Consider the following 27,164-nt stretch of genomic DNA (forward strand, 5'->3'; position numbering starts at 1 on the left):
AGAATCTCAGTTAGTCAAAATAAGATTTGGGCTTTTTCAAATGTAGTTACCCCCATGTTTATTGAGTGCATTAACATTGACATATCTTTACAATAATTATAAGATAAAAAGTGCCTCAGAATACAAACAGGTTGATTATGTCCCTCTCTGCAATAGAGGTGACCTTAATTTTATTACATGTGTGTCCTGAAGGGAGTGAGAGATAACTTGCTGGTAAATCTGAGCCTCTTCATACACACATGTGACATGGCACACCCACCTGCAAACAATCAACATCACTTCGTTCATGTACTAAAAATCACCCTCTGCTTCCCTTTCTGAAACATAATAGCATACCACTAATGACAGTCAAAGTCAGTAGATCCCCAAAGGTTATGATGGCAAAGCAACATTCTTCCTGACACCAAATGTTACCTTAATAAGATTAACACTGTCTCTTGCTTCAGCTGTACTGGTCCCATCCCTGCACACAGATTCTGATGCAGAGGACAATTAAGCAAGGGAAGGTCACTCTGCTAATTTCCATCCCCTTTGAATGAACCCTCTGAGGTTCAGACACGGCAGAAAATGTGTGCATTCTTGAGAATCCTGAGAACGTTATATCCCTCCCCAGACACTGTAACTGAACTCTTGCAAATTTCCAAAAGCTGCTCTGTGTCTCAATATAATTAGAGCAATCTTGGTATCCTGGCTTCCTACAGCTGTTCCTTACCATTGCAAGTAACCTGTCTGAAAATTCAGCAACTTGGTAGGAAGAGAAGACTGACAGATGGTGAATAAATTCAAGTCCAGTTTATTTTTATAACTGGAAAATAACTTTCAGACATCCTGGTGGTCTACAGATTGTTTCCAGGTCTTTTCTATTTTAATGAAAGATAAAATATGACTTGGATTCATGATCGGACAATTTAATTTTAGCCAAATTGCAGAGAAAAGTAAATGCCAGCTCTTATTCTAAACTTTAACCTTCTGAGCCACTGAGACATTTATCTTATGCAAAAATTACTGCAATAATAATATACTTTCTGGTTTACAACTGATTTACCAGGAAATTAATATTTGGTTTTATGAACACATTAAGCAGATGGTACCTATTGTTGAAGTTATCCCATAAAAGTACATACATGTATTTGGACTTGGTTACAGTGCAATGCATTAGACTCTTTTAAGAGATTGGTGCGGTTGTTTTTTCTAACAAGCCATTTTAAGTCTATAGCATGCAACCTTGGAGAGGTAACTCCATAGCTACAGAAATTTAATCATTTGGCAGCAGAGGAAAGAAGAAGAAAATAACAATATTAGTGTATTGTAAATAGCTTACACAGTTGTTAGAATTCCGGCCTGTCATTAGTTTCATCAAAATCACTGATAAACTGAATAGATGTTATAAAAGTTACAAGAATGGAGTAGAAACTTGTGACCCCACTGAAATTAAAACTAAACTTCTCTGTAATTTCAGCAAAGCTTCAGTCTCCTTCAAAGAGCGATCTTGAAACTATGCAACCATGTTATCTGGTAGCAACTTTCAGAGCACTGCTGCCGTTCTACAATTTAAACATGCCATTTCACAAGAAGTCTCACTGACACACAAAAAAAAGTCACTTACTGCAAACTGCCTATGATGAATGGGAGTGGAATAATAACTGCACGTGTACTTCAGACTGTTTTTAAAACAGACTTGTTCATACCCTTTCATTACTTCAGACTCACTATCATTCAGTCACCAAAATTGTTTGCAGTTAACTCAGTAGAAAAACTCCCATCGACTTTAGGAGTTTCAAATCAATCCTATATTCCCTAAAATTTTATCTATTATTTAAGAATATTGCAGGAGCATATACAGCATTAAGTAGTATCTTTGCCTGCAGTCCCAACAAGAGTCCTGTTGTTGACTGTTCCATTTCCAAATTAACAGATACAGAAACTGGACCAGGTACTTGTAAGGTAACTGGCAATCCTGTCACCTTCGCAGGTGAACGAAGACTAGAGAAAAAAACTTATGTGTTAGAAATGTCTACAAGCCATCTTTTTATTTCCATCCCGTAAAGTCAAGCAAAAGGTGGAGATAATTTCTAAGAACAACTTTACACTTCATTTAACGAAATCCTACCCCTGAAATAAATGGTTAAAGAAACTATTGGTCAACTCAATGTGATTGTATACACACCTATATGTAATCTGATGATCTTTACACATGCTAACTGCAACTTTATCAGAGATTTTCCAAGCTACATCACTAAAGCTAAGGTTCTAAAACTGTTTAAAAAGAGGTCAGTGGTCTGATTTTCAAAAGTGGTGATTCTGCCATCCATTCTTCACATCTTTGCTGCAGACTTATCGAAGCAACTAGATGAAAATCGCCGATTTAGTCAGAACATAAAAATAAGACCCCTACAAACCACCGAGTGCTCAGCAGAGTGGAAAATCAAGCTAACAAATCAGGTATCTAAATCTAAACACAAACATTTGAGTTTAGGCATAGACCTATGCCTCCTAACTTCTGTCACTTAATCTCATTCCAGGCTTCTCTTCTGCTATAAGGAAAGGGATCCAGATACAGAAAGCAATTCAGATGTTATTTGGACTCTGTCTATACTAACCAGAAAGGGAACTTTATGAGATAGGTAGATAATGCTCCTAAATTAGGTGTTTCAACTACCTATAGTTAAATTGAATAAATTCAAACTAAGTTTGGAAAGTCTTGGACACACTCTCTAAATAAGAAAAATAAATTCACTTCAAGGTGTTGCACTTACGCAAATGTAGAACGATTCCTAGCAGACTTCTAAAAGCCAATCTTAATTATAATTGGATGCAACAAAAAATGTAACATTCGTTATGTTTCAAAAAAATACATATAAAGCAGAAAATCCCAATTCAATCAGTCTATACATTTGTGGCAAATTATTACAACCTCTCAGTATAAAAGTGATGGGTAAACCACTGAGAACCATTGACCTGGAAACCTGGAATCCTCCACTCCAAAGTGGTGACAGGGAGCCTGCTGAGGAGGTCAGGCAGGAGAACTGGCAGGAGCCCTAACAGGTTTCTGATTAAAAAATTCAGCTGCAATGGCATCAAAAGCTGAGCCACCAACACACATATGATTGCTGATAAGATCTTTGGTATGCTCTTATTTTTATATTTACAGGACCCAATATTGCTTCTGGCTTACTGAAAATGGCAAGCTACTTCAGTTAGACAGGATGCATCACAAACCACAAGAAGTAATCCATCAGAGTTTTTAAATCAACCTGGCCTCTCCTCAGGATAATTATTTGCAGACACTCAGCTGCAAACAGTATTTTAGCTGGGTGCATATAGTCTGACTTCACTGAATGCAGCCGTATCTCCAAATTTCTTGACAGTTTTTGACATTTTCTTACCAGTTACTGACAAAGAAGCTTGACGGGTGGGCGCCTAAGTGAAAACATCTTGTGACGAGGTGCCCACCTGACTCTGAACTGATTCTTCTGTAGCACACAGTGGTCACTTGTCTGAGCACAAATCTAACAAACTGCATGTTTAGTTTCTGGTTTATGGTCTTTGCCTGCATGTCCTCTGCAGCAGTTGAGAACTAGCAATATGTTGGACCTCTCCTTAAAAATCGACTCTTTTTCCCAGGACAAGAATGGTTTTCTGTGAGGCTCTAGAACATGCTTCTACTACCAACCACTGCACAGTTTGGAATTCTCACTTTCCCAGGATGTTTATGTCTAAGCACTTATCCTTTTTTTTAACTTTTAAAGGTGACTTGGGCAACAAAGGAACAAGGGAACCTGCCTATAACCAGATTGCATTAGAGGGTATAGTTCCTAGCAGTTAAAAAAATACATGCTTAAATACAAACTCCGTTTACCCTGAGACCAGGATTCTAGGCACTTCACAGCATGAAAAACTTATATTTTGTTGTCCTTAAAGCTTGGCTGTACACAGTCTGCTTTCCTGTTTGTCCCCAAGGAAAATAAGCTATTGTTTATCACCTCCTAAAATGAGAAATACCTTTGAAGACCCAGAATGATTGTCACACTACAGCTCAGAAGAAGGCTGAACTATCCTTGGTGTATCAGGGAAAGCTTTGCCACTGGCTTCAATAGCTCAGGAATTCTCCATCTGATCACTTTATTTCTTCACTTACTTTATACACAGTAATAAATTGCACAAACCACTGAGTGATTGAAAGCCCACTAAAATCAGCTGTGAAGCTCGCAATGATTACACTGTGGCCTGATTTTGACACTTTAAACAACAATATGAAGCAAAGATTCAATTTTTCCGAGCCTCTCGTGAGCTAAGCCTAGAGTTGAACAAGAAATATACCATAAAGTTGTATCCCCTATTAACTCCTAGAGGTAAGGCTCTGCAGCAAGGGTAATTTAGCACTTAAATTACACTGTCTTTTCTTGGAAATCTCTGTGATCTTCACCATCTGTTTCATGCGATAAAATAAAGTTGTTGGTTTGATGCTGTATTTTCTATGTCAGAATAAAGGCCAGTTCTAATTTTCATCAAGCAGAAAAAAAAAAAAAAAAAAAAAAAAAGAAGTAATTATAAATTACAATGAAAACAAACACATGCTTTTCCACATCTTAATGAAGCAAAGGTAGATGCACTGGTTTACAGCTCCAATCAAATTCAGATCACGTTAGTTGGATTTTTCAGTTTCAGACGAGCAAGACTGTAGCAAGCAGGTATAGTAAAAACTCTAATGAGTTTCCTCACCACATAAAAATTATCTGGCAAGCAGTGCAAAGATCACTCAAATGAAAACAAATACTCAATAAAGCAGATAATTGACTGCAATCTTAGTTAATAAGATGGCCCCAAACTGCCCTGCAAAAATGCCAAAGCAACTAAATATAAATGTTTATCTTTGTTAACAAAGGAAGAAAAACTTCTATATTGTTCTGGAGAAGTTCTATACAGTTTTATAGGTGTCTAAAGTACTTTAAAAATAATTAACTATTTTATGTTGCAGTTTCTGGCTTGAAGATTTATTTCAGCTTTGAATCTGATGGTTTATGATCTAGAGTCCTTGTTACCCTCTACACCTGTCAGCATCAGCTTTTATTTTCTGTGCCAAAAGGGAACACTAAAACAGGACACTCTGATTGCTAACATTTTTTAAAAGGTCTCGTAATTGTTAACTAAAGATGTCCTCAGCTAAACTCACAAACATGCATGCATACACATATATATACACAACCAGAGTCTAATGACAATACAGCAGATTTCATATATTTTTTCATTATTATTGATCTCACCAAATCCTGAGATGAATGATCATGGAAAAAATAATTCAAACAAGAGTCCCAGAATCTCTCGCTAGCCTAAGAAGTAATTTTTTAAAAATAAATAAATAGAATACTCAAAAGTTCTTTCTACAGTGCTGTTTTAATGTCACTCACCATGGAAAAGTCTAGAATACCACAAAGACAACAGAAACCCACTAGCCAGCCAGGTATTGCACATCCTGGTGTGAATACAGACACTTCAGCATTTCTCTCTCCATAACATTAAACAGTGAGCTTAAGTGCTTTGATTGACCAAGGCAGAAATGGTTGACTATTTAATCCTGTTGTCTTAGAAAGCACAGCAGAGAGAGTACCCAGTGTGCTTTTCAAAGCCAGTTGTGAGAGCTGGTTACAAGGGACAGAATATTTGGTAGGTCTCCCTCATTAAGTCCATCTTATGCTTCACCTTTTGGTTGAGTCCACCAATACATGTGATGTGCTAATGACAACTGGTTTTTGGAATAGCTGTATTCAAACTATATCAGCTCCATTCAAAAGTGCATCTATAGTTAGTTTATCACAGATAGTTTTTTAAACAACATAAAGTAAAATGCCGCTGTAAAGAATGAAGAAACAAATGCCCATTACCTCTTTAGTAATATCTGATCACATAAGGGTCTCACTTTCTGCAATTGCTGATTCCACATCCTCCCGGATATTTCAGGGGGGGATGCTATTACACAGAGCTAATGGCAGTGCTATTTTTAAAAAATCATTCCAATGTTGCATTTTTGTGAGTGGGTTACTAATAATGTAGTAGTTCCTCCTGGGTGTCTCAAAGCAACCGAGGGAAGTGAAACACTCGCCTTTTGACTGACCAGCAGAGTAAATTACCCCTGTGCTGCTTTGTGTGGCGGGGTTTTGGGTAGCAGGGGAGGGGGCTGCAGTGGTGGCCCCTGTGAGAAGTTTCTTAAAGCTCCCCCGGCTCCAAGTCAGACCCACCTCTGGCCAAGGCCAAAACAATTAGCAACAGAGGTTGTGGCTTTGTGATATTTAAGAAGGGGAAACTGGGAGGGTGCTAGGACTTGTAAGGAGAAGATGTGAGGAGGACACCTATGAGAACGCTGAGGTCAGTAGAAGGAATGAGGAGGAAGCAGGGAAGGTACATCGGAGCAGAGACCCCCTTGCAGCCTGTGCTGAGAGGGCAGGGCCACCCCCCTGCCACCCATGGAGGTCTGCAGTGGAGCAGAGGCCAATCTGCGGCCTGTGGAGGACCCCGCACCGGAGCAGTAGTCTGCACTCAGAGGCTGGGATTCTGTGGGAAGAAGCACCTACTGTTGTGGTTTGGCACTGGGAGGACTGAAAGAGGTGGGGGTGACACATCGGGGCAGCATGGGAACGGCTGCATCCCGTGGGAAGGACCCATGCTGGGGAGAGTTAATGGAGGACTGTCTCCCGTGAGGGGGGAGCCACGTGGAGCAGGAGAAGAATGTGTGGTGTGTCCCTCCACCTCCCAAGGAGGACGAAGCAGCTATCTGACTGTTACCCCCATTTCCTGCCCCCTGCCCTGCTGGGGTGGAGGAGGTAGAGAGACTGGGAGCAGAGCTGAGCCCAGGAAGAAGGAAGGTGTGGGGGGAAGGTGTTTTCAAGAATGTGGTAATGCTTCTCACTGTCCTACTCTGTCCATTAAGTGTTGTTGTTGTTAGTGTCTGTATTAAATCTATGTTCTGTTTTTCTTCCCCTTATGAGTCTGTTGCCCATAATCGTAATGGGTGAGCCATCCCTCCCTGTCCTTATCTCGATTCCAGAGCCTTTTTCTTCATTTTCTCTTTCCCATTCCTGAGGCGGAAGGAGTGAGTGAACAGCTGTGTGGTGCTCAGTTGACCTCTGCGCTCAAACCACAACAATCCCAAAGAGTTTCACACTTTCTTCCCAGAGTGAATTTTTTTTCTTATGAATACTCACAGGGTTAAGCACTGCCACGTTTGGTAACACAGCTTCTATCTATACCAATGAAAGCTCCTATAAAGGGATCTAGGCAGATTCGGACAGATGGACTGCCTGTGAACGAACTCTCAGCAGATTCAGAGATTTGGGTAAGTATATTAACTTTGATCCTTATCTAGACTTTGTGCTTCTTTCTTCCTTATCCCATCAACAAATTCTCAGCCTTCCTTTCTTCACAGTTACAATTCCCTGTTACCTTACCATACACTGACCTGTCCTGCACCCTCCTGGGTTTTCCACCTCAAAGGGAGAAGGCTGACAAGGAAGGTGCCAGACTTCTCCACTTCAGCAGGTTTTCCATCCTCAAGGAAAGTGTTTTGGTAGGTTATTCTTCCATTTCATCCCCCCTCCATCTAATTTTGTCAGGACAGCATAAACCCACTGCTACATCTCCCTAGCCTATCACCTTTAGGTTTTAGAACTGAACTTCCACCACTTTGAGCACTAAATGATCCTTAAAATTGAAAAAGCAAAGACATGGCAGGCCGTCTAATCAGAACAGAAGTAAAGCAGGAGGGAAACAAAAACAAGCCACCAGGGCTCCCCAAGAAGCTTCCTCTACCCCAGGGAAAGGACTGCAGTACTCTGAATCACAATTCAAGCCCACTTCTCTCACAAAGCTAAAATCCACAGATTCATCCTGATGAAGATGATGATGAAGAATACTTATTTTGTTACATGTGAAATGCCTGGAAGTGTTAAGCATCTAGAAAAGAATTGTCTCTTTCTGAAATAACCTCTTCAGACATTTGGAGCAGAAGGTAATCTATCAGTGTAATAGCAATGAAAAATGCATGAGTGTGACTTCCTCGATGTTGGCAATTTGAACTGAAACAACTCACAAGCATGACCCCCATGCATCTTCTGGCTTTTGCTGAAGTAGTGACAAGGAGGAACAAGACATGACATAACACAGAGACAGACTCCCAAATGGACACTCATATCAGAAAACTGCAATCTCTTCATAAATGCATAGTAAACAATACATATTCCAGTTCCCTTCTTTCTCTCATGGAGGCACTAAGACCATGATTAGCTCCAAACATTAAAAGATTACAAGATTACACTTTCATTCTATGGCAGATCTCCACTGTCAGAAATCCCAGTAACATAGAGCCAGACCTCTGTTTAGCATGACACTTGCATTCAATTCTTGTCATTGATTTAATCTGTCATCATGAAGAATTCAGTTAAATGCTCTCTGCTTCAGTTCCTCCTTTGGCAAAATAGAGATATTAATCCTTAATTCCAGGTAAGGTATTTCACTAGCTGTTGCAAAAATTTGCTATGCAAAAAAAAATTAGCTGATATTAATACCAGGTTTTACTATTTTTTTCACAGTGTGTCTTTTTATCATTTTAGATGGATTTTGGCAACTGTGCACAGAAAACATCTATTTACTTGACCTAGATCAGTCTCAGAGTAACTGGTTTATGCCTCACACCTACCTCCAGAGTTTAATTTCAACATAAAGTATCTCTGATACAATTGTAATTCCTTCATTAATAAAGGATATCAGCAAATACATGGAAAAACATGTTCATTTCAGAGATAAGGCTAACATTTCTAGTAAACTTTCCTATGATCAGGAACAAAGCAGCTGTAAAAAGTGGACAAATACTACCAACTGTGATCTCACTTCCCAAATCTGAACTCTGTGCCAATGCACAGAGGTGAGAAATTCTGAAGTCAAGGATCTTTGTGGTCTGCCCAGCTGTCCCTTCTCTTGGGGTGGAAAGAGAAGCCAGCAGACTATAAAAGCAGATCTGCCCAAGTTTCCCCAGGTATTTCTACTAACATGTAGTCTTAATCTGTGTCATTTTTAATATTTCAGCTGGGGCACAGGTGGGATCTATTGGCATCTACAAAAGTGCACCTATTGAGAAGAGAATTAAAATAGCCAGAGATCTAGAAGCCATTTGGCATGCTGCTGGTCTATCCTGCAATACTGTAAAGCAAAGAAAACTGGAAAACATACCTTTGTAAATGAATTAAAGGAATATGATACAGAAGTATAAAAAAAATAGGCAAGAGTACATGATATTCCAAGGGAAGTAACATGAAATTATATCCCCAGCTGTGATAATATTAGTATAGTGACCCATGACTACATACCCAGCAAACTGGAAGTTGTGATCTTAATGATTATATAGGAAAAGGTGCTGAACCAGGGGGGAAAAAAAAAAAAAAAAAAAAAAAAAAAAGAGGGAGATAAAGCACTTTAAAGCAAATCCAAACACAGTATCTATCAACCCACCTGCTATTTGTTTCTGTCAGACCTGTCAGTCAGTGATTTTAACTGAGAGATTGGAAGCAATAGCATATGTGTCTGCTGGTGGAAGCCAGAAAATTATTATTCCAGAAAGCAGTATCTTGTGGGCAGGAGAGAATCAAGGGAAATGTTATTGCTGAGACCTGAAAATGGAAATAAATGGGGTAATTTCCAGTTACTCTACATGCAATCTTCCATGACAAGAATGTTTGAAGCTGTTGCATGCCTCAAATGAGACACATTAAAAGGGGTAAAAATTGGCCCAAATCTCACATGTCTTTTGGAAATCATAATTTACATACTTCTCTCTCACTTCAGTTGGTTATTGGAGGCATGTAGGGGATGGGGTTCAGCACAAAGGAAATTTAACATCAAATAGCTGTGTGCTCCCTATATACCATCTTCTCTGTCCCCAGTGTAATTATAGAACCTTCAAGAAATTATCTAATTTTTGCTTCCTGTAATTCCCTATTAAGAAGAAAATTTCCATGCTGTAACACATTGGAACAGGCACCACTTATATCAGAGGCTATAAACAAGACCAGTGCGTAATCCTTTTGCCAGCTTTCTCAGTGCCGTATTACGTAGGAAAATTTCTCAGGGACCCAGTACACATCATCAGTAAACCAATTCAAGGAGTGTTATTTAAACTTCTAGATTGAGTACCCAGAAGAATACACTGTATTCAGCTTCTCACTTTACCATGTAGAAAGATACAACAGCAATACCTTATATATATCTTTACACAGAGATACTACAGATGCATTCCCACAAGTCGGAGTCCATGTATCAAGGCATTGTAGACAGTAGATATCTGGGTACTGACTTTCTTTGACTATATAAGTAAGAATTTGTGCACAGCAGAAGCCTGGCCTGGTGGACCTCTAAACACTTCTACAACATAAATATTAAGTAAAGAATATTGGAAGAATAGGTTTATGCTTCTTCTCCCTTGCTCTTCCCCTACTCCCAGGATAAAAGAAAGATTCTTTCTTTCTGTCCCCTTGCATATATGGAGAGAAATCCTGGTTCATTAAAATCTTTGCGAGAACTGTTCAATTCTGCAGACCTGGCTTTTACACTAGGAGTATCAGTCTACTCTAGTCCTACTGTGAGGCTTTGTTGAAGTCTACAGTCAGGGGTACTATGACTTCTAAACTAAATGTCAGAAATTTCATTTACATATATTTGTTTTGCCAAACACTAATCCAATATTGAAACTAAGCATGGCGAAACAAACTTGATACTTGTGGATACTATGTCCATCCTTTCTGTAGTGTATTGTGTCCTGAGCAGGAATGAATTTCTGCTCTAGGAGACATCCTGATAAAAACAATATTAACAACTACAATCTAAATTATTGTGCAATAGGTGGTTACTTTATATCCTTAAATCTCTCCTGAGGGCAGGATTTCCTCAAAAGAAAGAAGAGAGTAGATCAGTTACTGCCAAGGTGGCAAGGAAATCGCACGTGACTCCAAGGCATATGACAGCAGAGGCAGGGAGAGGGCCAGGAGGACACCTGAGCCACTAGCTGAGTGAGGAGAAACACGTAAGAGAGACCCTGCAGAAAGAAAGGAGCAATGGTTTTTTATTAGTAACTCACATCACTGAAGAAAAATGTTTATGGAAGAGGCCACAGGAACAGCAAAGGATGGCTCCGACATGGGCAGAAAGAGGGGTCCTGTATCATATATGAAGAAATGGTCTAGGGTGCCTTGAAAGACTTGGAGTTCATGAGAGCCTGAAGGGTCTTTCTAATGTTTCTGTCCAAGAGAGAGGATCTAACCTCCATGGCCCATTTGTCATCTCACTGAGAACTACTGACTTCATACGTAGACTCACTGATTTCAGTAAGTTCATTATAACATTCTTTATACTTAAAATCCATCAGTTACACAGACATACAGTTTAGGGATTCAGACTGGACCTCTGTGATGGTCTGCTCTGAGCTCCTGTATTATAGTCAAATGGATAACCTGAATTCCTACATGAAGCAAAGCATAACAATTAGGGGCAAAAAACCCCTTCAGTCTAACCTACATTTCCTTCAAGAGATAACATCCTTAGTGCCATACGTATGGCAGCACTGTTGCTGTAAAAAAATGTTTCACTGTGAGCAAAACATACACAATGCAGCCTTGAAAAAAAAGGCTAACTTCATTGTTCCATACTTCTTTGTTGATTAATTCCTTGGTCAAGTGTATTTATTTTTAATATATGCACATAAATGGAAGTCATTTTAATGCAACTAAAATTATTCATATTCTTAAGAAGGGCTAGAGGGACCTTATAGAGGTAATTAACATTATAGGAATCAAGTGACAATGCTTGAGGGCATAGTAGGAAACAATGTAAAAGAAATGCCACAATGCACAGCCAAAACAAAGCTACTCTATGGAATATGGTTTCTTTGAAATTGTGCAAGAAAACTACTTTTATGTGTAGTCCACACTAGGGAATGAATGAAAGAACAGAAAAGAAAGTGCTACTCCACTACCCTTAAAAAATACGTTTTCAATAAGCCTGTGTCCACCACCTGCTAACAAATATTTTTACTATCTTATAATTATTTCTACCCAACTGCTTTAGAAATTAAAACGTATATTTCATCACACTGAAGACTGTCTCTAGGTCACTTGCCTGTCTACAGCAAATTGAACCTTAGAGCCTCTAAAGTTGTTTAAGTGGCAACTGCATAAAATATATCAAATTAATCAATGCTATTAGCAGTTAAAGTATCTGTAACTAAAAACAATGAAATTATTTTCCTGGAGGAGTGATTTTTACCTCCTTTTGGTACTGCACTACTTTTAGTCAAGCTCTATATCAGTTCAAGTTAAGTGAAAACTGTAGAAACATGATCAGTGATCATTTTATTAATAAATTTATAATCTTTTCTCCAAGTTACAGTACTTTATATAGGCTTTCAATTAACTTATTTGCCTGAGGTTGTCTTCAAATTGAAATGTTATTGATAGAAATTTTGGGGGGTCTCATCATCCAGGCACACAAGAACAGAAACAGAAATCCTGGAGAACGTATGTTAATGATAAAACAGACTACGCATTAAAATGTTTAAAGTTAAATGAAAAATATTACTTTCAGCAGAAATAATTATGTACTATTTCAGGATTCTTAGAGAAACTTTTGACTTTTTGTTGCCACCACTAAGAATAAGTCCTTTGAAAGCTAAAGACTAAAACAGAATGGATGGATTCCAGTAAGTTCAGTGGAAAAACAAGCAAGTAAACAGAAGGGAAATGCTTCAATCATGCTTGTAAAACACCCACAAGAACCAATAACCAGTGGAGACTCATTCACTTATTCCCTCATAGCCCAAGATACGCATCTCGCCTTCAGAGAGAGCATCTTTCTGCTGCTTCCCAGTCTGCTATCACAGACTTTAAACAGTCAATCTGGACCAGTGCTATAAAAGAGATAAAGGAAGGCTAGAGATTTCCAGAGACACAGACAATGGAACCACAGAAGCTGGAACAGCATCACCACAGAATGATGTGCAAAAAAAAGCATGCTCTGTCAATACAGAACAGGACAATGACTCCAAAAATCCAGATTCCCTTTTATAGTTGTGTAATAGATTTCCAGTGAAACCATGAACAATTATCAGACATATCTCTACACCTCAGGCTCCCATCAGTAAAAGGGGGATAATAATTACACCTTGTTCTCTGTAGATGAAAGTATCTATTAGCATGTTTGCTATGCAGATGGCAGTCAGGTCAGATCTTAGCTTAGAATGTCTTTGTACTACAGTAATATAATAATCAAGTGCAAAAGATGTGTGAAGTTTCAAAATTAAATAGGCTCTCACAGAGCAGCTATAAGGCAGAACAGTCTCCTTTATTAATTCAATTTTCTGCATAACAGCTTAAGTTGTCTGATACCACGCCATCATTTTTAAAGTAGAATTGCAATGCCACAGAGATTGCAAATATATGGCAATATTCATGTTCTGTGAACTCCTGCTGTCCACATGAAGACAGTAATCCAGTTGCCTCTGCAAATTTAGTAATCAGACCAAATGCATATGTAAGAAGCAAAGTCTGTTGAATCAGTGCTCTGCCTGAATTAATTTTCCAATACACTGATTAGCTAGCTGAGTGCATAGTCAATAGTATGGTGATGAGTGTACTGTAAAATTGATGAAGATCAGACTTCACTATTTTACTGCCTTTGTCATGGATATTTGGAAAAACGAGATTTTGCATTAAGCTATTTGGTAAAACTAGACACCCTGAATATTATATGCATATAAAATGAGTTCATTTTCCTACTCTCATATAGACTTGTCGTGGCTATTTGATAAGACAACCGGCTAAAGAATTGCTTATTTCCAAAAGCAAAATAAAACTGCAGATTGTTAAGAGTACTTGTGGAGAACTCACAGCCAAGCAGTAAAACTAATGCTACCAGGGCCTATAAACCTTTTGTTTTAGCAAAATATGTGCTGTTACATTGAAAAGTGTTTTCATGTCATGCTGTGACTCAGGATTCTACCTAAATGAAAAGTAAATCAATGAGGGAGTAAATAGATTTCTACCACTCTGGGCACTTTTTTACCTACACTTGGAGCTGATATTGGTCTGTGGGCTACTCTCCTGAAGGAAGAAATTCTCTTCACCACCGTACTTGACTCCTTATAAATTAGAGCAGACATTCCTGACAATATAAAAGTAGAAAAAACCTCTTACATCTATACCTCACCCTTGAGTTCCTGATTGCCCATTTCTTATGCCTATGATAACACAAAAGTCTAAAGGGTGACAGCACTATGAATACTAACAGGTATATAATTTTAGATGAGTCTTCTTTAAAGAAAAATTTAAAATCTGTTTTTAAGTAGATGAAATAACAATAAGTGTGAGATTGCTGCTTGAGATTAGAAACCAAACAAGACAAGTCCTGCTATCATTAAACGTTCAATAAATGGAAGGGTTGGTTGTTTGGGTTTGTTTGGTTTTTTTACCCTGGTTTCTCATTAATAACCTAAAACAAAGAACAGCAGTTCCTCATACAATAGACTTTGTTTGCTTACCATATGCCATTTTATGTGGACACATTGGTGCCACATCAAAAAGTCTACAGGCTTGTGAAAGGAAGGTAGCCAGGTGTTTTTTGCTTGCAGCTATCTCCCATAGGTAAAGAATAAGGAGAGGTTGGCTGACAGGAGACCTTGGTAACAACCTTTCAATTCTAAGTTAAAGGGACTGAAGTAATCCCTCCTGATTTCCCTTTGCAGTAAGAAATTATGCAGTGGCAAGCAGATTCTGAATTTTATAATGCCCAGGATGTTAGTTAGCATTATACTCTCGCTACATTATATGCTGGGGTTGAAAAAAAGTGCCTTAATATATATTTTCAAAAACCGCTAATCTGTTTTCCAGCAACTGTATAGTAAACTGTACCTGCTTCACAAAACCTTTGTTGTTTCCTCCTCTTCTGTTGCAAGATTATTTCCTAAATGTAGTATCTGAGATTTTAATATCATTATTTTTTCTTTATGATAACCTAAGATTCACTAATGTATAAATGATAGAGATCTTTCTTTTTATTGGGCAGTTAGTGGAAATTTTTACTACTTGCTCACCATTTCCAATCCCAACTTTTTAACTGAATCACAACACTATGAAGAAATGGGTCTAACTTTACCTATAAAGTTCCAGAATCCTTTAATTAAAACCCACTATTCTGGTGTCTGCCAGAATATATAGGGCATGTTTCAACCCTGGAAAACACTGTCCTGGGTTTGAGTGTGTGGTGGGGTTTTTTGGTAGCAGGGGAGGGGGTTACAGTGATGGCCACCTGTGAGAAGCTTCTCAAAGCTCCTCTGGCTCCAAATCAGCCCCACCTCTGCACCAAGGCCAAGCCAATTAGCTGTGCTCCTGCAATAACGTAGTTAAGAAGGGACCTGGGATGAGGAGTTGGACTTGTGAGGAGGAGTTGCAGCAGCTACATGAACACCAAGGTCAGTAAAGGAACAGAGGAAGAAAGGAGGGGGGAGGTGTGCCAAAGCAGAGACCCCCCTATATCCTGTGGTGAGACGGCAGGGTGGCCCCCTCCCTCCACCCATGAAGGTCTACGGTGGAGCAGACACTGATTTATGGCCTGTAGGGGGCCCCACTGGTTAATTAAGGTGGATGTGCCCGAAGGCAGCCAGGATCCTGTGGAAAGAAGCAGCCCCCACTGTTGTAGTTTGGTGCTGCAATGTGCAAGGGTGTCCCACACTGGAGCTGCAGCCTGTGGGAGGGACTCCAGTTGGAGAAAATTGGTGTCCCACACTGGAGCAGCGAGGGAAATTCTGTGGCCCATGGGAGTGACTCAAGTTGGAGAAAAGTTGTGGAGGACTTTTGCCTGTGAGAGGGAGACCACGATGGAGCAGGGGAAACAAGTTCCAGAAGTTCCCCATCCCCGAAGATGGAGAAAGCAGCAGAACCGACTGCACTCCCCATTCCCTGCCCCTGCGCCACTGCAAGGAGGAGGTAGAGATATCAGGAGCAGAGATGAGCCCAGAAAGAAGGGAGGGGTGGGAGGAAGGTGTTCTCAAGATGTGGCAATGCTTCTCACTGTCCTACTCTGTTAAGTGCTGTTATTAGTGTCTGTAATAAATCTATGTTCTTTTTTTCTTTTCCTAACAAGTCTGTCTTATGCCCACGACTGTAATGGGTGATTTATCCCTCCCTGTCCTATCTAGAATCCCAAGCATTTACTTATTTTCTCCTCTTCATCACTGGAGGGGGAAAGGGGAGTGAATGGCTGTGTGGTGCTCAGTTGCCCTCTGGGATCAAACCACAACAAACACAAAGGAGCAGGAAAGATCTCCCCACTGGCTGATTAATAAACGACCGGGACAAACTGCATTCACAAATGCAGAGGGCTTTTTCTGTCTTTCTGCTTTAGAAGAAAGGAGAGAAGCAGAAAAGCACAGATTTCACCGTCCCTTTGAATTTCAACATTCTCTAGTGTCACAGGCTTTCTTGTTCTCTTGGTCCTTTTACTTCTGAGTTTTGACAACTGCAGAAATTACTCTTGGATTATCATATGTATGGCAAGACTCTTCCATTCATGCCAACATCAGGTGTATCTTTGACCAGCTCTCCCATCCTAAATGGAAACCACTACTGACTTAAACATCCAGATAGAATTGGGCTCTCTTTAAGTCACAAAACTGTAGGTAGATATAAAATAAATTTTAGAAACTGTGAGTTTTATGCTTCTATCAGAACGTTGCAATTATTCCAGGTCTGACTTAATTGATTTAATATTCTATTACACATGCAATGGTAATTATCAGATGTAATTCAACACTTAGAATATAATATGTTTGTAATATTTTTCCAATTCTCCCAACTCATATAGGAACCTCAGGTAATATATCTGATCTCCTTTTGTTTGCTATAGTTGTAATTAGCACTTATTAATATCTTTGAAAAGAAAAATGGAAATTCTTATATAAATAAATAGCAACAGGGATTATAGCTATCTTCCACCTTAAATTCAATAAAAATTAACTTCAAAATATAACCTCTGTATGACTGTGGACTTTATTTACTCCAATACAAATTTCAAAGACAAAAATTAAAGAATTTCTAATGTCATTCTTTGGAAGTTGGCGGTAGAGGAGATGCTGTGATTACAATCTAACTTTTAATAGGAACGGATTTGTTTAAGCAGTAGTATTTGATGACATCAGAAAACAATTAAGTAACTGATAAAAACATGCTTATCTATCATTTACACTTGCAGGTAAAAAAAATCAAACATGTATCTGAATCCATATCAAGAGATTTCAAATCACAGATGTCTGTCTATCAAGTTTTAACTATTTTAACTATTAACTCTATCATTCTTCCTCTTCAGCTAATGAATAACTCATTGTTTTACTAAAGAATGTAGAGTGTAGTATTTGGATTTTAATTACTCATACTTTGCTGACTGGAAGTTTTTATTCACCCGTACAAAATGAAAGACCTCTGTGGACTTAGAAAAATACATTTAAATTAAATAAAATTTACAATCAAAATAGTCTTGCTGGTTTAAACCCTTGATTTAAACTAAATAAAATAATTGGCCAACTGTTGAGGACTCTAGGACTGTCTTAGTTTAAAACATGTTTTACAGTGAAAAAAGTCTTGTTACATTGCTCAAAATCTGAATACAACTGTTCCAAACCTTGGAAAACATTCCATAGGTGTAAGGGCACCTGGTACAATATCACAGTATTTACTGCATATACTATGTACCAATTTTTAGCATTCTCAGAACTCTAAAAAAAAAACTATTCCATTATCCTCATTTGATCGATCAAGGGAGAAACAAGGCACAGAAAGATCTGAGACACTAAATCAACATCAGATCTGGGAATATCCATCCTGTCAACATGTGTCTTGACAAAAATCCCATCATTGCCAGTATGTTTCAACCCATGAAATGGCATAAAACATGAAGTGAACCTAATTATCTTTACATAGGCACTACCAGGATTTCTAAAAACAGAAGAAAATAATTTGTATTTCTCAGCTAACAAGTATCCTGTAGATGAAACAGAAGTCTACCGAGTCTATGAAGTTTTAACTATTCTAAATCTAATCTCTTCCTATCTTTTTCTCTCTTCAACTAAAGAATAACACAGCTGGTTCATTGAAGATTTTAGCACTTGGATTTTAGACACTTATATTTTCCTGAATGCAACACTTAGCACTCTACCCCATGACTGTCACCAGAGAGCAATGAAGACTCAGCATGCTCAGTTCATCCTTCTGTTCCTGTGATATCCTATATATAAACCGTAAGTTTCTGCTATTTGCTAGAGAGGCACTGTTACATCGAGGGCAGATATCATCCTACCACTCAAGGCAGAGTTTTGGAATGTCATCTTCTTTATGGCACCCTGTATGAACCAGCACTTAGTTGTTTTCCTATGTACGAATGGGCTTGATGTTTGCAAACAGTGGACAGTGCTTAAAGAATATTTAACTTTTAAATATACTGAGCCTATGAATGAGAACATTTAGCAACATCTCTCGTTATTTAATCAAGAAGGGACTTTTTAAAAAAGAAGAGACTTCTCTGCCCTTCAGAAAATTGTAATATCTGTTTCAGTTTTATCCTCTAAAATGAAGATGATGATTGTTGCCTGAAACTACCAAGAGTAGAACGGGATACTTCTGAAGTCCTTAATAAAAAATGGCACCACGAGCTTCTGTAGAACTACTTGAATACATAAAACCTTGAAAAATGGTAGCAACAGGATAAATTTTGTTCATCACAGCTTACATAGGACTAAGCCAGCTAAGCTGTACATCTTTGCATGCACACACACTGAATCAGAAGGAATTTCTAATGTTCACAAAGTATCTGAAATTTTACACTGCTTTCTACATTGACCAAATTAAACTCTAGTCTAAGCAAAATTTTTTTGTTAGAACCAATGAAACTGCATTCTTTCACTTTGGTACAAAATTTACTCTATAATACAGAATAATACTCTGCATGTAGTATTCTGATAAAACATGCCAGAACTGGTTTTAATTAATTTTATTTTAATTTAACTAAACTAAGATTATCCAGAGAAGCCTTAAATTTGATACCATAATGGTATAAATCAGAAGTTTTGCTACTCAAGTCAGGGAGCTGGTGCAAAACCAGAATAAGTTAGATCACTATCAGGACCACCAGATGTTTATTATCATTGAGAGGTTTATGACACACAGTCTAAACTAGTCTAAACTAATACCATTTCTAAGTACTGGGCAGTGCTGTAACTTTTTCATATTTTTGGATCTATTCAGACCTGGGTATAATTTTCAGATGAGTGCCCAAGTGAGAAACCATATTTCAGTGAAATAAAGCAAATAAAGCAAACTGTAATGTAAAGTGTTAGCCACCTGCTTGTTGAGAAATTATAAATCACAATACTTACAAGAATAATTCATTCCTTTACAGATGGTAATTTCTTCCAATAGATGAGTGGGAAAGTTGAGATCTTGAGAGTCTATGCCTAAAAGCAAAATGAGATAAATCCCCTTCATCTGTTCCTGTATTGTGATAGGAAATATACAGGTATGTCTTTGGGAAGGCAGCCTTGCACTGTTACAAGTGTATGATTTTCCCCAGCTGGGCAGATACATTTAATGCTATCTTATAAGAACATGCATTATTACAGAAGATGTTCTTTTCAGCTTTCTAAGTTGACATTTCAGAGCATTTAATAAATCGAGTTGTAAACACAATGTCATTCCAGCCAGAAGTCATTCTTACATTTACTTTCAGACTAAAATTTTTTTGTGACTATATATTTTCATTAGTTAGGGAAAGCAGCCAACAATTGTTAGGGAAATTAAATAAGGATGCCCGAATGATACATTTCCCAATGAAGTCAATGTTGAAAATCGTTCTGGTGGCTGGAGATCCTCATGTTGAAGTGGAAAGTAAACCTCTTCAGACTGCAGGAGTTTTGGAAAGCTGGCACTATCCTATAACTTGTGCAAATGTGAACATTTAACCTGCTGCTCCTAAAAATTACTCCAAAATTCATGCAGAGCAGAGTTGTCAAGTGACCACTGATGGCATTAAACACTTCTTTTCAAAAGAACATTGCTGCAATGGGTAGATAAATGAAACAGCAAGCCTGCGATAGCATCATCCAGCATCTCCCAGCAATAGTAAATTCAAGTTACATCATCACTGCAGCTCTTTGTTACTGGTTGTGTGCTTTACACATGGCTTCAGTAACTGAAGTTGTCTTTCTCTTGTGGATTTGCTTCAGTGAACCACAAAAACAAATAGACTAGAAATTATAGAACAGTAAAATGCAACAACCTTGCTTTCATTTAAATCAAAGAGAACAGATAACCTAGTGATACTTGGTAATATAAAGCATCAAATCCAGCTTCTTAATTTTAGTTTTTCACAGTAAAAGATGAAAACAAAAACCTTAATGTAAATTAAATTCTTATATTTAACAAAACAATTGATGACTATTTTGTTATGTTTGGTTGGATTTTCCTGTGCCTAATAAGGTCCTAGGTCAAAACAGCTCCTCTTTTCCACCAGTGTGGAATCTCTGTTGTTTAATGAGGGCTCAGCTGCAGCATTCCCCCAGCTCAGAAAACACCTCTTTCTTTTACCCAAGATTGGATTTTCAAAGAATTTGTAGGGACTTAGTATCTCTGAAACACCTCCACTACTGTCAGATTAGATTGAAGCTGAGAAATGGGATCATAATTTTTTAGGTCAGGATGAAAGACAAATAAACAGTATGACCAATACTTCCATATGAGAGCTTTGTACTGAATATTTCTTATCCCACTTGTTCACAGTACAAACACACTAAATTTCTCCCAAGTATTTCTCAATATCCAGATAAACTCAGTTCCTTTGTTATCAGATTTTGGTGCTCATGTGCCTTAAAGAGCATTCCCATCTGGCATCATCCTCAGATTTCTAATTTAAAAACCTATAATACATGTTGCCAGCACCTGTAGTCAAGAGGAATACTCTCCACTGAGAGAACATGAGACTATTACAGAAATAATTTTCTGAGAATTCTGAGTAAAATTTAATAATCTAAAAATCAAATAGCTATTTTTTATCTGTCTTTTTTTATCAATTATTTTGATCTTAAGGCTTGGCTGTTCAATCAAATAACAATTCAAATCAAGTCAACACTGAATATATCAAAGAAGTGTTTTGGTTTCAAGAATGTACTTTTCGTGCGTATCTCCCATTTTCCCCATGTATCATACCTCAGTTTGTACAAGAGAATGGTCTCAGGGAGCACTTGGATCCTTTCCAGTTGAACTAAATGAGGAGACGAGTCTAGAACCACACCTAGTGCTCTCTCACCCATGGAACAGGATTGAGTTAATTTGATCTAAGATGGCTGAAATGTCTATAGCATAAATGTCAGATCCTCAAGATCAATTCTCCTGCTCTACAGACCTGCTCCTATTTCATTGCTCTGCTTGCTGCTGTAGACTGTCCCAATCACATAGGGTAATATCCTGGACAGAACTATGGGCAAACAACTTCAGAGAGATGACCTTAATTTGTGCATGGAAAACTTTTTGTCTAGGCAGGAAACAAAGATTTTCACTGATCCATTGTCATGGGCACCTCTGCCAGGAAGAGAGTTTATCAGAAGCACATTCAGTGTTCTCTTCAACTGCTCACAGAAGGCTGCAAGAGCTCTTTCACTGAATACAATGGATTTTGGGTGGAGGCTTCAAGGGTTAAGAGCACACAAGCATCTCCTTGTGCATGCAAAGTTCTCTGCGGGCCTGACAATTTAGCCATACAATCACACTGATGACTTCTCTGACAGATTTGATGCTTCTACCATAAACCATTTTTGATTAGTGGGACTAGACATTACAGCCCACAGACAAAGGGATCTATTACAATTAGGCAGGAGTAAATTATTAGCATCTCGTATTCTGAAAGCAGTCTTCATACAGTGCTGTCTTAGCTCTCAGTACAATCTTTTCCACAGGCATGAGATACTGGAATTTTAATGCCTAATAAATTCTGTGAAATATAGCAGTGCTCTGCAGTATGCGAGCTTTAGACAGCCAATGTATTTAGACTGGCTGGCCAATTCCACGTGTTTCCCAGCCATCCGGCTGATCGCATAGAAACGGGACTGGAATACCAACCAACCCAGATAACTTGAGGGACTTTGAGTCTTACGACACACTGCCGAATGCTCAGAATACCTTCGCCGTTTGATCAGTCTGCCTTACGTGGCACATGACAACAGAACGCAGTGGCCCCGTTGGGCAGCCGGGACGCTACGAACTCACTACCAAAGCAAGGTTTATTATGGGAGCTCCTCAAGCATGAAGCCATGCCCACTGCAGAATGAGGCTGTGTTCTTTGGATACTGCTGCTAGAATTCTGCACTGTCGTGGATGTCAGCAGAGCTATCCGAGGTGCAGATAAATTTAGGGTCTCACATTAATCACCTTATTTCCTTTCACATAACTGATCTTACATCTGTGTACTTACTTCTACTCACAGAAACAGGATGATTTTTAAAGCTACATTTAATCCATGCAAAATTATCTCCTAAAGAAGGTGAATACTTGGAGAATCTTTTATAACTCCCCACAACTTTGGCTTTAATGTTAAAAAAATGATTGATGCAGCATGACTCCTTGCAAAACAGCAGCATCAGCCAAATATTCAAAAATGCTCACTTATGGGAAATGTAATAATTTTTAGTGCAATTTCTAGCCAGCACGAATTTCTTCTGCAGTCCCCAGTAATATGGAATATGAAGCCTTTTCTTGATGTTACTGCAGATCTTTCCTCACATAAACTCTTATCATCTGTCACTGGTGAAAAATGCACAAGCACGAAAAGATAATGCAAATACTAAAATGCTGTCAGTTAAAATGTTTGAGAGTGCATGCTTTGAGATGATGAAAAAGCCCCTTTTGTATTGAAACTTAAGTGGTAATGTTCTAACTGGAACAAGAACAATATTTTTAATCCGTGCTTGAAAGAGCAAATTAAATCTGCTGCAGTCAACCTTGGTAGGGCTGTATCTATCAGAGATGACTTTTTTTTTTTTATGAGAAAGCTACAAGTCCAAAACTACTGGATACTCATTTGTCTGGTTTTCTGTAGACATTCGGGGAGTTATGGCACTCATTTCTAGCTCAAAAGACCATCCCAAAATCCTCGGAGATCAAGAGAAAAAAAGATCTCTTGATATACATTCCATAATTGTCTTGAATAGAGTCAGATTTCAACAACAGAATTTCAAACACAAGCTAATCAGAAGTTCACAGTACTTTTACAATAATGTATGAGCGCGTTATCTTACATCTCTCAGTTAGTTACAGTCCTACCAGCAACATCACTGCAGTATTTCTGGCACCATGGCTGTTTCCACTACAAATTCCTGACATTACAGGCATTAACACTCAAGTATTTGGAATCCCATCAGCTTGAAACTTATTCTACAAGCTGTCAACTTATATGTAACATGTATTTTTCCTCTCAAAAAAAATTTAAATTGGTTCCACCATTTTCCTTTATTGAATCTACAGAAGGGCATGAAATGAACATTTGACAGTTACTAAGAAAATCTGTGTTCTCAGAAAAGCCAAAGAAATCACAGCACTTAATTCACCGCCTGCTAGTTGTTTACTGCAATCTGCTTTTAAATATAGTAGCAAAACCATGAAATATGTATTATTTTTGCATTACACAACAATTACTGAACATTTATATTAAACATCATTCAAACTTCCTGAGGTAGTAAAAAGAGGTATTTAAATTCTAACATTTTTCATGCATCTTCAATATACGTAAGATGTTTGCTGAATACAAGGACAAATATACCAATAATTTCAATGATTTAAGAGAAGTGTGAAAAAATACAGAACTACAGTACGCATCATGAATTGAGATGTTCATAGCAGCCTGGTGTTCAAACCCCTCTGAATTTAATACCCAAATCCCTTAAAATTCTCAGCTAACAATGATGGAGAAGGTCATGTGAAAAGACAAGGGCCAAAGAGAAACATAAAGAAAGAGAAAAAAGAATGAACCATGTAAGAGCAATCAGAAAGCAGGACCTACTTCAAAAAGAGTGAGCTAGACCCAAAGAGGATACAGAGAACCCAGCAGAGGTCAAGGCCATTGATCTCTCAGTAACTGTGGAAATTTCTATCTATTCTCTTTATTCCTGAAATTATACGATGAATATTTTCCTCATCAGTTCCAAACAACTAAAATTATTCATGCTGTGGAGAGACAAAAAACTATATTTTTTCTGCTAGTATTTAAAGAAACTGGATGAAAATGTACAAAATGTCTGATCCATTGACCTTTTAAGTCAGAAGGAAGACCTCCATTTGAGGTCCAAAGTGGCTTGCTACTTCAGATGCGTAAAATAAATTTTGTCATGTCTAGACAGATAATCAACTTTTTAGTTGCTATCATGTGTTTTCATATCAACCTTACCAGCTGTAACAGGGAAAACCTGAACAGTCTCATGATAGATGTATACCATTTCTTTACATCTTTTCACTGTTCCTGTTGCTCAAATACAGATATCCCAACGTCATTAGCATGCCCAGTACTTGGTGAAAGGGATTTTAAAGGAACAAAAAAAAAGATTATTACAGGTACCTGACCTCTTGATATAGCCAAATTATTCTCATTCCTTTGAAAATAAATGCTATGACTAAGACATCCTTTGCAACATCATAAGGGAAATCCATCACTTAGATCTTAACTCTCTGTGAGACATGCAGAGTGTCAAACAATGGATCACAATGAACTTGTGAACAGCATTAGTCATCCTTACCTCTGACTGATTTTTCCAGTAAAATCTTTTTAACACAGAAGTTGTCCCTCAGTTCTCTTAGAAGATAATCAAATAATTAAAATTCTCTTTCAAATTTCCAGTCTCATTACATTCATACGTGATATTTGTCTCTTTGGACCATTTCTAAATCCAACATCATTAACACTGCAAACTGATTACTAGAATGTCTAAAAGCATGCAGGGATTTATTTTTGAAGCTTGAAGAATAGGGCTAACTTTCAGAAAAAATTGCAAGCATTTCACTGAGATACTAGTTGTCATCATCAAAACACAAAACTTCAGAGTGCACTATATATAAAGAGCAGAGCAAGAACACTGCACTGAAAATTAATTAAAGTGAAACATATTGTTTTATTTCTAATTAGGAGTTGACGAGGACAGGAAGGTTTTACTGAAGATTCACTACAGGGAATTCTTTTACATAGCTTTTCTTGGAAATATTTCTAAGATCAAAGATGCAATACCCTGAAAATTAATAGAACAGGAAAAAAGGTAAGAAAAGGCAGGTTTCAGTGTCTCTTCACACAAAGGGCTGACATAAAAAAAAAAAAAAAATAATAAAAAAAAAAAAGAAAACACCCCAGGCCTGCCTGCATTATTAAATTATTGCTTGTTGAAAGTGCAGTATTATAAATGCTATAAAGCACAGGGAATATAGTCATTCAGTTCAGATTTAACTAATTTTCTTTGCATTCTGTGCGAAACAATGCTTGATATAGACTGTTAATATGTTTTATTGAAGGTTTCACCCTGGGACTTCAGCTCAGATAAATCACTAAAAGGAGGGGAAACTCCTCTGATCAAGACCTGCAGATAAAACAGTTTTCCAACAGTAAGCTATGCCACCCAGGAGTGAAGCCGTCTAGAGTAGTTTAACTTCAGAGGCATACAATGTAGATGACAACATCTGAACTAGTCACTCAAGTCTTCCTTTCTATGACATGAAAAGGCACAATTCATCAGACCTAACCTAGACATCCTAGGACAAGGATGAGATGTGCGCCATGTCAAGACCAGTAGTAGCTAGCTAAAATGTAAATGTATTCATCAGTATGTGCAGATGAGCACCATCCTTGGTGTCCACAAAAAAGAAATCATATAACTCTGAATGCTACAAAGAGGCTTCCTGTAATATTTTTTACAAACAGCCCTGTACAGTATATCCATAGCTGTTTCTTATCGCATTGTACCCTGAGGGTCTGAAAAAAAGCCAATGACAGTTGCTGAAAAACTCACATTGGTTTCCAAAATAACAGGATGCAGCTCTTAATCATCAGTTCTGGAGCATGATGAAGGAGAGGAACGTGCACACAGAGATGTGATAGCTATCAGCTAGCATCTTGAGTAAAGAAAGAAATCTGTTAGCCTTTACATAGCTCTTGCCAGGATATCAGTGCCTAAGTTTACAAAGGACGAGTAAAGTACAGAGCTACATTAAGACACAGGTATCTAGCAAATCAATAGCAGAGTCAGAAGTCTAATTCAAGAGAAGTATCTCATTTTCTTTCCCATGACCACATCACAGGTAGTTGCAGAATAGTTTCTGAAACTACATGAAAATATGTGTTGTGAAGGATGACAGTAAAGCTCATAGAATCTAGATACATGAATCAAAAAAATGTGCTTGTCTTCCTACTTCTGCCTCTAACTATGAGTTAGATTATATTTCCCCCTCCATATTTTTGTTTCTCCATCCGCAAGATGGTGACTTCCTTCCCTCATCATCTATAACACTGCTTAATTTACAACTGTGCTTTGAGACCCTTGCATGAAAGTATTGGGAAACAAAATACTCTTGTTTCTAAGCTTATCACTACTATGAAACACAATAGTTATTTTGAAGCCATACTGGGAATGTATTATTTTGATTGCTTTGACATTGTGTTGTGTTTCCATTTTAGAGTCTTTATGGGATTTACCATGTTCTCTTGTGGTGAGTTGTGGTGGGTTGACCCTGGCTGGATGCCAGTTGCCCACCAAAGCCGCTCTATCACCACCCCTCCAAAGATGGACAGGGGAGAGAAAATATAATGAAAGACTCATGGGTCAAGATAAAGACAAGAAGAGATCATTTACCAATTACCGTCACAGGCAAAACAGACTCAACTTGGGGAAATCAGTTTAATTTACTACCAATCAAATCAGAGTGGGATAATAAGAAATAAAACCAAACCTTAAAACACCTTCCCCCCACCCCTCCCTTCTTCCCAGGCTCAATTTCACTCCCAATTTTCTCTGCCTCCTCCCCACCAGAGGCACGGGGGGACAGGGAAGAGGGGTTGCAGAC

At 38.1% G+C, this 27,164-nt stretch overlaps 1 long non-coding RNA gene across 1 annotated transcript in view; it reads right to left on the bottom strand.

Annotated features, from left to right (window-relative positions):
• Positions 1-27,164, bottom strand: part of LOC116963184 — a 163,542-nt gene that overhangs the window by 98 nt on the left and 136,280 nt on the right. The window lies entirely within an intron of this gene.

The sequence above is a fragment of the Tyto alba genome, unplaced genomic scaffold, assembly GCF_018691265.1.
Source record: "Tyto alba isolate M040663 unplaced genomic scaffold, T.alba_DEE_v4.0 Super-Scaffold_6, whole genome shotgun sequence".
In the NCBI taxonomy this organism is placed as follows: Eukaryota; Metazoa; Chordata; class Aves; order Strigiformes; family Tytonidae; genus Tyto; species Tyto alba.